Source organism: Staurois parvus, unplaced genomic scaffold (genome assembly GCF_062004578.1).
Source record: "Staurois parvus isolate SC_StPar_1 unplaced genomic scaffold, SC_StPar_1.0 ptg000047l, whole genome shotgun sequence".
NCBI classification, from domain to species: domain Eukaryota; kingdom Metazoa; phylum Chordata; class Amphibia; order Anura; family Ranidae; genus Staurois; species Staurois parvus.
In genome coordinates, this window is record NW_028317843.1 from 4,419,160 (window position 1) to 4,433,597 (window position 14,438).

The 14,438-nt window shown below is 40.4% G+C and overlaps 1 protein-coding gene across 2 annotated transcripts in view; it reads left to right on the forward strand.

Moving 5' to 3' along the window:
* NUDCD1 (NudC domain containing 1) overlaps positions 1-14,438 on the forward strand; it is a 188,342-nt gene that overhangs the window by 127,313 nt on the left and 46,591 nt on the right. The gene's annotated exons all lie outside the window — the stretch shown is intronic.

Here is a 14,438-nt window from a genome sequence, read left to right on the forward strand (position 1 = left end):
TTTTTTTTTCTTAAGCCAAGGAACAAGGTTCATGAAAAACTGAACTAGCTGTGGAAGGAGAGAAAGAAGATTGTGCCCAGCAAAAAGTTAGCTGGACATTTGGCTTTAAATATTGTAAATCTGTGGGTTGCGTGGCATAACCAACATGCATATCCATATCACTTTTGTGTACATAGGAAAAAAGACCAAACCTCTTGTCTTGTGATATATTCCTACGATTATCAGAGTGATGTGTTTAGGCAGTTTGGGTCTCTGGTATGAACCACAAGTCTGTTTCAGATCTCTACTCAAGCAACTTCTAGACCTGGGATTGCATCACATGCAAATACCAACCTGTGCACCTCCATATAGGTCACTAAAACACAGGTTCATTGAAAGTTGTGGGAGGATGTGGGATATTTGCATGCTGTGTGCACTCACATTCAGGGGCTCAAAGGGTGTCCACAATTTGCATCCATAATTAAAATGAATATTTGTGAAGGGTCCTTGCAGGCCTAGTGATGTTAGCTGCCTGAACTTTCTTTGTTATATATCCACTTCAAATTCAAAATGTCATATTTGGTTGGCGCATACCTTTAAAAATAACCTCAAAATATAAAAATAACTATTTAGTATATGTTCATTAACCACTTGCCTACAGGGCACTTATACCCCCTTCCTGCCCAGACCAATTTTCAGCTTTCAGCGCTGTCACACTTTGAATGACAATTGCGCGGTCATGCAACACTGTACCCATATGACATTTTTATAATTTTTTTGAGACAGATAGAACTTTCTTTTGGTGGTATTTAATCACCTCTGGGTTTTTTTTATAAACAAACCAAAAACAACTGAAAATTTTGAAGAAAAAAAAGTTTTTTTCTTAGTTTTTGTTATAAAATTTTGTAAATAAGTGATTTTTCTCCTTCACTGATGGGCACTGATAGGCTGCACTGATAGGTGCCACTGATGAGGAGACATTGGTAGGTGGCACTGATGGGCATTAACAGGCATCACTGACTGGCACTGTTAGGCGGCACTGATAGGTGACCCTGAAAGGCAGCTCAGATGGGCACTGATATGTGGCATTGATGTGCACTGGTAGGCACTGATATGTGGCATTGATGTGGCACTGATGGGCACTGGCAGGTGGTATTGATGAGCACTGACAGCTGGCATTGATGGACACTGACAGGTGGCACTGCTGGGGCTACACTGATCATCAGGGCACACTGATCATCAGTGCCCTGATGATCAGTGTACATGTCCCCTCTGAAGGATGCCGATTACCGGCTCTCCTCTCCTCTCGAGCTGTCAGCGTGACAGCTAGTAAGGAAAGAAATGCCGATAACCAACATTTCCCTATTTACATGCGATCAGCTGTGATTGGACACAGCTGATCACATGACCGAGCCAACATCTTCGGCTCTTTACGTTGATTGGTGATCCGCTGTGTCCGAGGGACAAAATCATACAAACCTTACATTTGTGTGCGCCTATGAAATTGTGTCAAACTTTAGTACCCTATATTTTCTATAGATGGTGATTCAAAAGCCCCTATATGTCATCAGTTTATTGTTACAGAGGAGGTCTGGTGCTACAATTATTTGTTTGTCTGACATACGCGGCAGTATGTAACATGTGTATTGCAATCAATGTTTTCACGCGTAGGCGCCCCTACTTCTACGTTTGTGCGTATATGTGGGGTTGGGGCTCAACATTTTTTGGAGGGGATTATGTTATGTGCTTGGGTGTAACTTTATTTAAAAAAAAAAAAAATTTTTTTTTTTTTATTTATTTTTTTTATCACATACGGGATGAGTTTTTGGTGACAGGCTCTCTTTATTGAGACATGTAGGGTCTAAAAACCACTAATGTCTCCTCTATGATCCATTAGATGTATTGCAATGCAAACCACATTTTTCCCGAATATTCTAGCTGGGAAAGTGACAGCCCCGACCTGGAAGTGACATCTTTGGACAAAACCTTCCAGGGGAGGGGAGTGACGCTCGACTGCTCTCCTCTCTCCCCTCCACTCGCCAGCACTCACCATGGATCTCCCCGGGCCCACAGGTAGGCAAGCAGGGCTTGGTTATATAGTGGGAGCGCGCCTGTGGGGGGCACCATTACTGGGGGCTGTGGAAGCAATTGGCAGTGGAGCTGCCTGACTGCTTCCACCTGACAGGCAGGAGTCTGCCTGTCAGTTTTATACACAATCCCGGTGGCTGAAGCCACTGTATTGTGTATAAAACACTCTGCTGTCAGGCGTATGGACCTGGCAGCGAAATGGTTAAATTATACTGTGTGTAGTTATGAGTAGTAGTAGCACTCCATCTGAAATTTCACAAATTTTATAGTGTGAACATCTGTACTAAATGCCAGAATGGATAAGAAATTGCACAAACCTCTTAACCACTTGCACAGAGTTCCGTATTGACATTCAAAACAGGGCTCTGTACAGAGGGGTTGAGGGATGAGAAACCAAGAGATCTGTTAGTAAAAGCAGCACATTAATACGCACATTAGACATAGGTAGGCACACATTTGACCCTCTAATCACCCTAGATGTTACCCTTTCCAGCCAATGTCATTAGTACAGTGACCGTGTATATTATTATCACTTATCACTGTATTAGTTTCAGTGGCAGTTAATCAGTTCCCTCCCCCAGCGTCAACTAGTGTCAGATTGCCTGTTGCGCTATTGCAGGCCAATTTATACGTCCCTGATCACCGCCATTAGTAGTATAAAAAAAAAAGATAAATACAAATTCCAGTATATCTGACATAGTCTGTACTTTGTAACTTTCACGTAAACCGATTAATATACACTTATTGGCTTTTTTTTTTATCAGACATTGTAGCAGAATACATTTTGGCAAAATTTATGAAGAGATTTGATTTTTTTTTTTCATATATACCGTATTTGCCGGCGTATAAGACGACTGGGCGTATAAGACGACCCCCCTACTTTTCCTGCTAAAATGTAGTGTTTGGGCTATACTCGCCGTATAAGACTACCCCTCTTCCAATGCACACCAGTGGGAGGAATAGTGCCCCATCATTGGCATTAGTGGCAGGAATAGTGCCCTATCATTAGTATCAGTGGAGGAATAGTGCTCCATCATTGGTGTCAGTGGGAGGAATAGTGCCCCATCATTGGTGTCAGTGGGAGGAATAGTGCCCCATCATTGGTATCAGTGGCAGGAATAGTGCCCCATCATTGGTATCAGTGGGGGGGATAGGTGCCCCATCATTGGTATCAGTGGCAGGAATAGTGCCCCATCATTGGTATCAGTGGGGGGAATAGTGCCCCATCATTGGTGTCAGTGGGGGGAATAGGTGCCCCATCATTGGTATCAGTGGCAGGAATAGTGTCCCATCATTGGTGTCAGTGGGAGGAATAGTGCCCCATCATTGGTATCAGTGGGGGGAATAGGTGCCCCATCATTGGTATCAGTGGCAGGAATGGTGCTCCATCATTGGTATCAGTGGCAGGAATAGTGCCCCATCATTGATGTCAGTGGGAGGAATGGTGTCCCATCATTGGTGTCAGTGGGGGGTGGAATAGTGCCCCATCGTTGGTGTCAGTGGGGGGGGGAATAGTGCCCCATCATTGGTGTCAGTGGGGGGGAGGAATAGTGCCCCATCGTTGGTGTCAGTGGGAGGAATAGTGCCCCATCATTGGTATCAGTGACACCAATGATGGGGCACTATTCCTCCCACTGAGACTTGCTGACCCTGTTCTCGTATGGTGCTGCTGCAGCCAGCATATGTGGTTGCAGCAGCACCTCTACACAGAACACTTACCTGCTGCTCCGGCACTCAATTTTCGCGGGGTCGCTCAGCTCCGCCCCCTCGCCGGTGATTGGCCGCCTGTGTGCCTTTCCTGAGCTACAGTTCTGGCGGCCAATCACCGGTGAGGAGGCGGAGCCGAGCAGCCGCACGAACATCCAGTGGCCGAACTGAAGGAGACGCCGCGCTTCCTGGACCGGATCGTCGTGGGACTGGATCCAGGTAAGAGACATCAGCCCCTGCAAACCCCTGTACTTAATGCCGCAGCCCCCCCTAACATGTGTACCGGCGTATAAGACGACCCCCGACTTTTGAGAAGATTTTCAAGGGTCAAAAAGTCGTCTTATACGCCGGCAAATACGGTATATATATATATATATATATATATATATATATATATATATATATATATATATATGTTGTGTTTTATAGCAGAAAGTAAAAAAGTTTTTTTTCTTTTTTCTTTTTTCACAGTTTTCAGTCTTTGTTCATTTATATCCCCCCAATAAAAACCCAGTGGTGGTCATAAATACTAGCAAAAGAAAGCTCTCTTTGTGTAAAAAAAATTATATAAATTTAGTTTGGCTACAGCGTTGCATGACTGCGCAATTACCAGTTAAAGTAGTACGGTGCCATACAGCAAAAAATTGCCTGGTCATGAAGGGGGTTAAATCTTAACGTAAACAAAAATCTTTGTTTACCTTCCCTGACTAAGCTGAATCCTCTTCCATTTTTGTCTCGCACACTCTTCCTCCTGGACACTGCAGTTCACAGTGGAAGAGTTTCAGCAGCAGAGGCAGTGCTGTCAGTTCAGAAAGTAGTGGGTATGTCTTGGTGTGGTGAGGATCTGCTTGACAAGCTTTAGGCTTGTGAATTAGCAGTGACCATACTGATAGCCATGGCTCCTTCAACATTTTTCCATTCAAATGAGTAGTGCAAGCAGGCACAGCTTACATGAGAGTATGGTGACTCTGCTCTGAATTTAGGAGCTGTGCAGCTTTGTTGCCACACCATAACAGAAAGCTGCATTAAGTGGGCTTCATTGCCATGCTCGTCAGGTATTTTTGAGACTTTGCAGGGGGACTAAGAGAAAACTGTAAATGCAGATTCACTTATTACGTTTACAGCACATTATTTTTAGTGGGAGGCCACAGTTCTGCTTTTAGACTTCATAAAGAAACTGTAACCACACAGAGTTCAAAATAAAGAAGCAATATAATATGGAAGACACTGAACCAAGGGACTGGCTGCATTAAAAATAAAGTCACATGTAAACAGACTTAATGATAAATGTAAAGTATGCCTCCTGCGCTATTATATCCCCTATCACTAAGCAGCTAGCACTTAAAATGCCACAACCAAGGCACACAATACAATGTAATAAAATATCTAATTAATAGTGCAGCGCTATAATTAGTAGAATACTGATACACATATAGATAGAACATGCAATAATTGTGATACCCCTAATATGGGGTTTATCTATATCCACTCTCGGTGCTGTAAGCAATACTATACAGTGAAGTCCACACACATGCTGTACAGTGAAGTCCCCACGCTATATCAAACACATGAATGACTCTTTGTGCATGTGCTCCACACTGGGTGCAAACAAACGGGATGTCAATCTGCAGTGACAGGGGTGCCCCCTCAACTTCCTGCCCAGGCCCCTCAGGACCAATGAGCCAAAAGATGCCTTATTGTTCCTCCACAGACCGTCAGATCCTCCTCAGCAGTGGTGGTGGGACCCTCTCATTAACAATGAAGTTGGAACCTCTCCAAAAACGTTCCCAGCAAGGCAAAGAAATCCAGCACAGTGTAAAACCATGTATTTGTATAAAAACGCTATTGCTTTTTATACAAAACGAGAGTGGATATAGATAAACCCCATATTAGGGGTATCACAATTATTGCATGTTCTATCTATATGTGTATCAGTATTCTACTAATTATAGCGCTGCACTATTAATTGGATATTTTATTACAATGTAAACAGACTTGACGGTTATCGGTATTCCTTTCCTCACACACTCTCTGTGTGAGGAAAGGGGAGCAGATGATCTGCAAGTCTGACAGTACATTGTTTACACTGATAATCAAGGCACTGATCATTAGTTCCCTGATTATTACTGCAGCCCCATCAGTACAAGTTATAAGTGCCCATCATTGCAGCCTCATCAACGCACATCATTGAAAAAGAAAAATTACTTATTTTGCAAAATTTTAAAACCGAAACTAAGAAAAAAATTGTTTGGTTTTTTTGGTTTGTTTACCGGAAAATAAACCCAGTGGTAATTAAATACCACCAAAAGAAAGCTTTGTCAAAAAAAAAAAAAAAAAAAGAAAAGTTCCAGGAAGTAAAGGGAGATGGATTAATCTGTCCTCAATAAAAATGTAATATAATAAATTGGTATGCTTGTAACCAAACCACAATAGTGAAAATACCCAACACCAAATAACCAAATCCTGATATCTGAAAAATGTCCTTCCAAGTAAATAAGGTCACTCAAAAAGTAAAAATCATTCACAAGTTCAAAGAAAGCATCCATGTTAAAAAATAGCCTGCAATACACCTTCTGGGACAGAAACCTCAAAAAAAGAGAGAAAAACTCATAGTGCGTTATCCTTAGCAACTTGAATAAACCACATGTGTTTCAAACAAAAAAATCACTCATGATCATTAAAGGTGTTAGAACGTGGACAATCGTGTAAACATATCAGTGAAGCAATCCGTGAAAACAATATATTTAGCAAAATGGTGAAAAAAACTTGTGAAAAAAAATATATATTTGTGAAAAAATAGTGTCCACTTCTAAAGTGTATAATTAAATACCCTTACCAAATACAAAAAACCCAGGGCTTGTAATCAAGGCAGGATGATGTCCTACAGGTGAAACTCGAAAAATTAGAATATCGTGTAAAAGTTCATTTATTTCAGTAATGCAGCTTAAAAGGTGAAACTAATATATGAGATAGACTCATTACATGCAAAGCAAGATAGTTCAAGCCGTAATTTGTCATAATTGTGATGATTATGGCGTACAGCTCATGAAAACCCCAAATCCACAATCTCAGAAAATTAGAATATTACATGCAATCAATAAAACAAGGATTGTACATAGAACAATATCGGACCTCTGAAAAGTATAAGCATGCATATGTACTCAGTACTTGGTTTGGGCCTCTTTTGCAGCAATTACTGCTTCAATGTGGTGTGGCATGGAAGCTATCAGCCTGTGGCACAGCTGAGGTGTTATGGAAGACCAGGATGCTTCAATAGCAACCTTCAGCTCTTCTGCATTGTTTGGTCTCATGTCTCTCATCTTTCTCTTGGCAATGCCCCATAGATTCTCCATGGGGTTCAGGTCAGGTGAGTTTGCTGGCAAGTCAAGTACAGTAATCCCTCGGTCATTGGACCAGGTTTTGGTGCTTTTGGCAGTGTGGGGAGGTGCCAAGTCCTGCTGGAAAATGAAGTCAGCATTCCCATAAAGCTCGTCTGTGGAAGGAAGAATGAAGTGCTCCAAAATCTCTTGGTAGACAGCTGCGTTGACCCTGAACTTAATGAAGCACAGTGGACCAACACCAGCAGATGACATGGCTCCCAAAATCAACACAGACTGTGGAAACTTCACACTGGACTTCAAGCATCTTGCAGTGTGTGCCTCTCCATTCTTCCTCCATACTCCTGGGTCCTTGGTTTCCAAATGAGATGCAAAAGTTGCTCTCATCAGAAAAGAAGACTTTGGACCACTGAGCAACAGACCAGCTCTGTTTTTCTTTAGCCCAGGTAAAACTTTTCCCTTCCACACAACTTTCTATTATTTGCTTTGATACAGCTCTTTGGGAACATCCAACTTCTTTTACAATTACCTTTTGAGGCTTTCCCTCCTTATGGAGGGTGTCGATGGTTTTCTGCACAACTGTCAGGTCAGCAGTCTTTCCATTGTGTGTGTTGCCTACTGAACCAGACTGAGAGACCATTTAAATGCTCAGGAACCCTTTGCAAGTGTTATGGCTTAATTAGCTGATTAGAGTGGGACACTTTGAGCCAAAATATTGCACCTTTTCACAATATTCTAATTTTCTGAGATTGTGGATTTGGGGTTTTCATGAGCTTTAAGCCATAATCATCACAATTATGACAAATCACAGCTTGAACTATCTTGCTTTGCATGTAACGAGCCTATCTCATATATTAGTTTCACCTTTTAAGTTGCATCACTGAAATAAATGAATTTTGCACGATATTCTAATTTTTTGAGTTTCACCTGTATATGTTCCACCACAGAGATCCTCACAGCCCCTTAGATATACACCTCTTTAAACACCAGTCTCCATACTCCAAAGCAATGCCCACCAGATATATGGAACAAGCAATAGTGTAAATCTGCATATAACCATTAAATAATACTTTATTCATATGCTTACATGATTATCATCTTTCATATTGCCATACACAAAAAAGTTGTTGTTTTTTTTTTGTTTGTTTTTTTTTGTATGGCAATATATAAGATGATAATCTTGTAAGCATATGAATAAAGTATTATTTAATGGTTATATGCGGATTTACACTATTGCTTGTTCCATATATCTGGTGGGCATCTCTTGGGAGTATGGAGACTGGTGTTTAAAGAGGTGTATATCTAAGGGGCTGTGAGGATCTCTGTGGTGAGTTTTTCTCTCTCCTTTTTTTTGAGGTTTCTGTCCCACAAGGTGTATTGGAGGCTATGTTTTAACTTGGACACTTTCTTTGAACTTATGAATGATTTTTACTTTTTGAGTGACTTTATTTTTTGAGTGACTTTATTTACTTGGAAGGACATTTTTCAGATATCAGGATTTGGTTATTTGAGATTGGGTATTTTCACTATTGTGGTTTGGTTACAAGCATATCAATTTATTAGCTTATTACACTTTTTGGGGTGAAAGTGTTTATATGCATTGTGGGAATTTGCAGTTTATATATAGAGGGTACCGTATTTTGATTTACTCTATAAAAATGGCCACCATGAGAAGAATTGGGAGGAAAAGAAAAATTTAGGTTTGCAAAGAATAAAAAGCCTGCAAATATCTGCAAGTACCTGCTTGTAGATTTATATCTTATATTAGTGCCGCACTTATATCTCTATGTAATGTACACAATCTCCTAGGTACATCAAAAAACGTGATTTTAACACTAGTGTATACAATGACCACAACTTATAGTCCTTCATATGTGATTTTATCCATGCATATATAACTTTGTGCCAAACAGGTGCTTCTTTTTCCTTGTGTCCACATATCTTCTTAAAGGTGCTCCTCCACCAGAGACATACATATACTCTCTCCTCCTTATATGACCCAAATTGCATAGGTCATATAGTGCCTTTCCCTTTTAACCCGGGTAGGTGTAATGTATTGTTAGCTCCACTTTCTTTCTCACTCTGCTGCAGATGCTCTTGTCTCCTCTGTATGTATTTAGGGGCTCATGTGCAATGAACGATATTTTTATCAATATGTATGGCTGGTAAACACTGTGTGATTATTCATACAAGTGGGATAAGACTAACAAAATATGGCCGCTGTATCCAGAGGGCTAGGCTTCAAATGACTTCTGTTAAAGTACATAGTAACCAGGAAATTGGGCTGTCATTTGAGTGTGGCCAGACCAAAGGAATATGGCCGCCATATGAGGGACAGTCGGGCTACAACAAAATGGCGCCCGCTTTTCAATTAACGAATAACATGGTATATATAGGCGGCTGTACGTCCAATGACTAACTCTTGAGGAAGTCATGTGAAGTGACGTAATGCGTAGGGTGGGTCAATGACGTCAAGCCGCTAAACCGGACGTTTAAGGACCGCCATCTTGGAATTTCCTGAATGCATTGTAGTTATATTGTGACAGGCGTTTTTTACTGTGGTGTCCCAGCAGGACACTTTTAAATGTGATTTGTTGACCAAATCTATAGATTATGAAATATAATATTTTTCTGATATGATTTGATTAACCTTAATGAGAGTTCTTTGACCAAGAGTGAAAGTTTTAACACTACAACCAAAATTTATTATTGAATAGTAGGGAGGTCTAATCTAACATACCACAATTTATCTATTTTACAATAAGAAAAAGGAAAAGAGAAACAAAATGTGAACGATTAAACCAATGAATTAAAGAATATACTACTCATACCCTAAACCCACAAACAGCAAGACAGACAACACATACGACAATCATGTATACATGTAAAGTGCCAGAGAGATGTCCTGATATTTACCAATGGTGTAGCATGGGGGCCCCCAGGATTGTATCTTCTACTGTCTTTCCCCAAAATCTACTCTGATATACACCTATCTCTCATAGACATGTATGGGGCCATCCTGATTGGTAGAACTATCTAATCCATCTCCCATATCTGACGCATCTCATCCAGGATTGGACAATTTCCCCATCCCCTATCGCTTACATAACTCAGCCCCTTTCCAGAGCCTCCCCTTTTGGTGATAAAATTACATATGCCAGGTCAAGGCACCGAGGCGTCTGGATTCAGGCTCTCTTATCAAAATTGAGAGTTTGGAAGGAACCTTAGTTATGTAAGGTCATAGCCTGGTAACACTGCATTCCCCAGATAGCCATCACCATTGCATATCTAAAGAGAGGGTACTTTGATGTGGCCCTCATACAAACAAAGAGATTTAAATGGCTTGGTCTAGATCCTTATGTGGGCCCCATAAAGTCTGAGATAAGGTAGGTAATTTAGTGGTTGCCCCTTCTCGCATAATTGAGCATTCCTTGTGGCAGGCACATGTTTAGCACATCAAACATTCCTCCAATACACAGCTATCTCATAACTTAGTTACTACAACTTAATCCCTTGTTCCAATGTCTATGTACAGCACACCGATATCAAACCAAGCTCTGATATTTCTAACTTTGTAACTTGGTTAACGTATAGTTATAAAAATATCTATTTACAGTTGCTGATGAAGATTATACATAAACCCCTCATAAGTCAACAGAGTGCACTTGGTTTTTTTTAAATAAATTATACAACATTTGAGTACTACACTATGGCAAGCGTTTCTGTTTACATATGTGGAGGATATGTGGGATAAAGCGGAGACGAGACCATCTGCAGCAGAGTGAGGATGAGAGTGGAGCTAACAATACTTTATACCTACTCGGGTTAAATGGGAAAGGCGCTATTTGACCTATGCAATTTGGGTCATATAAGGAGGAGAGAGTATATATGTATGTCTCTGGAGGAGGAGCACCTTTTTAAGATTATATGTGGACACAAGGAAAAAGAAGCACCTGTTTGGTACAAAGTTATATATGCACGGATAAAATCACATATGAAGGACTATAAGTTGTGGTCATTGTATTCACCAGTGTTAAAATCATATGTTTTTGATGTGCCCAGGAGATTGTGTACATTATATAGAGATATATGCGCGGCACTAATATAAGATATATACCTATTTGTGTGTGGAAACACATGTAAGTGTCAGCAGCACAAGTATACACAGGAGGTTGGTTATTTTTTGCGCTGAAGTTTTATTTGTAGACCTGCTTGTCGATTGCCATTACCAAACATTTCCATAGATGCCTATATTGTAATTTGTATGATGGGAGGAAATTCCTCTTTAAATGAAAGTTTCAGAAAATGTCTAATAGTTAGTTATTACTTTATCAGTATGACTAATGCTAATATCAGGCCCCTGTGAAGAAAACTCATTTTTAGTAGACTTGTTGGAGATTAGGATTCATGACAAAGCGAATAGGCCTTAATCTTCTCCTGACTGATGACCTTTGAAGATGTTCTGCAGGGATGAATTAATTAAACTAGCAATAGACACATGGTGTAGAGTTGTCGCGATTTTACAGTGGATTTAATTGTGGCATCTTTCCACAGGAGAATGCCATTACACAATCCAAATCTCTCCACAAGTACGTAGGAGAATCGCCCACAGCTGCAATGGTTTCTCAGTAATGCCACAGAGTTGTAACGTGGCAGAAAATTTTATGTGTGAAATCACATTATACTGATAATGGCTAAAGACCCAGTGCTCCCTTTGTAGCCATATTTAGGATAGTGGTGGAGGCTATATGTGATTCTAGCTGGATGATTGTCGACCGTTCTTTTCTTGGTGTGCAGGATATATATATGTGTGTGTGTGTGTGTGTGTGTGTATAAATATAATATTTTTAAAGCAGAGGCCCTGGAGGAAAAAATAGGTGGGTTTTGCAATTTTATATGTCACATGGTATTTGCGCAGCAGTTTTTCAAACTAAATTTTTTGGGAAAAAATAAAATTTTAATGCAAAAACATACAATACATAACCCAATAGTTTGGTAAAATATAAAAGCTGTTATCCTGAGAAATTATATACCAAACGTCACGCTATAAAATTGTGCACGCCCATGCAACGGCGACAACTTAATTTTATTATCCATAGGTGACACTTTAAAATTCTTTACAGGTTACCACTTTAGATTACCAGAGGAGGTCTGGTGTTAGAATTACTGTCCATGATGTGGCGTTTGTGGTGATACCTCACATGTGTTTGACAATCACTGTTTGCATACGTGCCGGACTGGGTACACTCACCTTTGCGCACAAGCACAGCAGCACTTTCATTTTTTTTTTTATCCTTTTATTTTTTATTTTTACACTGTTACTTTGTTATAAAAAAATATTTATCCCTTTTATTGCTTTCACAAGGAATGTAAACATCCCTTGTGACAGCAATAGGCCTGTTACAGGTATCCTTTATGGAGGGATCTGGGGTCAATAAGACCCCAAATCCTTCCTCTGCCCTTATCACCCCAAGTTCCGTGTGATTTAAATGCTTTTCTTTTTTTAAAAATGACGTAGTTTATTTTAAGTAAACCGGAAGTGATGTAAGGTCATCGCTTCAGAGTTACTATATCATTGAGCCGAACATAGCCGATCTGGACTTTGTTTGGTTCTGTGATCAGCTGGTGGATGCACTGGCATATCAGTCAGGACTCCCAGTGGGACGGGAGATCATGGTAAACCCATGGAAGGCAGTGGGAGGGGGTAGACATCCCCTCCCGCTGCTTGTAATAGCAATCAAGCAGCTAGTTAGCCGCTCCGATTGCTATTACAAGAGAGCTGACCGTCGGCTCTAAAAAATGGTACCGGTACCTGCATCTGCAGGCATCATCCCGTTAAAACCACTTGAAGTCCAGTGACATACCAGGTGGTCGGCAAATGGTTTTTAAAGGACAACTATAGCCAATAAATAGATTTTGCTGCTTATCTGTTTGGCATATATGCAATACATATAAAATTGATAGCTTTTTAATGATTGGTGTGCGTGTAGTTTCAGAGTTGTCAGACAAATAATGGTGGTGGATTATGGAAGGAATTGTTTTAGTACAAGACGTGTTTTGAAGGTTCCCCCTTTAAAATGTATAACTGAATAATTCTGATCCACCCTGTGACATGCACAATCGTCTTAGCTAAACCCAGTTTCTGTGTGCGCTTGTGCCAATGTTTGAAGGTGCCTTTTCTCTTTGCTAGAAGCTGATGTAAGACTTCTATGGTACATAACCAATGCTTGTTTTCCGTTTAATAAAAGCGTTCAGCCTTGTGTTTTAAAAGGTGAACCTACAAAACAACACCCTGTACTGTTTGGTAGTACGATAGGGTTACATTTACCATCACTGCTACTTTTTGGGCACTTCTGCATGCGAACAAAAGTTAGTACAAATGTAAAAACAAAGCTAGAAAAGTAGGTGGATCGGTACTGTATGTATACAGGTCGCACTAGGCAAATGATGGTCCTGACAATCCCCTGAAAATTGTATTGTAGTCGCTGTGCCTGACCACTAAAATAAAAGTAAATAATGTTGGGTGTCACCAAACGTACACTGCACTAAACAAAAACAAAAAAAAGATAGATACTGGCACCAGCTTAGGCTACTGCACATTTATTCAAAATGTATAAAAAAAAACATGAATATACATGACACATCTAAAAACCAGTGCCCCTACTGATCACCCCGTACAGCTCCCTGATGGTATTCGTTTTTAAGCTAGAAAAAGTAAGTGTATCGGGGAAAGCATTGTGACGAACGCGGCGTCAGACCCCTGACCTTCTCACTAAACTCGTGACCGAAGGACTAGCCAATCTAAAACCGCGATGTCACGTGCGTAACAATGCCACGCCCAGCTGCACCCTGCACAATGATTTTCCAGCTAATTGGACCACAATCTATGTACCGGCAGCTTGGGAGCGATTGTTACTGGGTCAGGTTAATTACGCAATTAACCCTTCACACTGCCACCACCTCCTTTTTGTACAGAGAAAGAGGAAACTTGGCGATATCAGCTATAACACTATAAGGGTTGAGATAATCATCTGTATAACACGGTCACCGCAGGCTGGTTATACAGAGGGTTAAGCAAACACAGTAGGGCTCTTTTAGAGGCAGGAATTCATAAATTGCAATAAGGAGCTATAGAAACAGTTCAACACTTTCAGAAGGAAAGATTTATTACTAAAAGGTCAAAAGGGTGCAATAAAAATATTTACAGAAAAAAGATGTAACCAATATATATATAAATATACAGAGAACAACAGCGCAGCAAAGAGATAACAGAAAGGAGGTTAAAGTACTTGCCAATCAACCTTGGGTTTGCAGATCAAGTTTCAA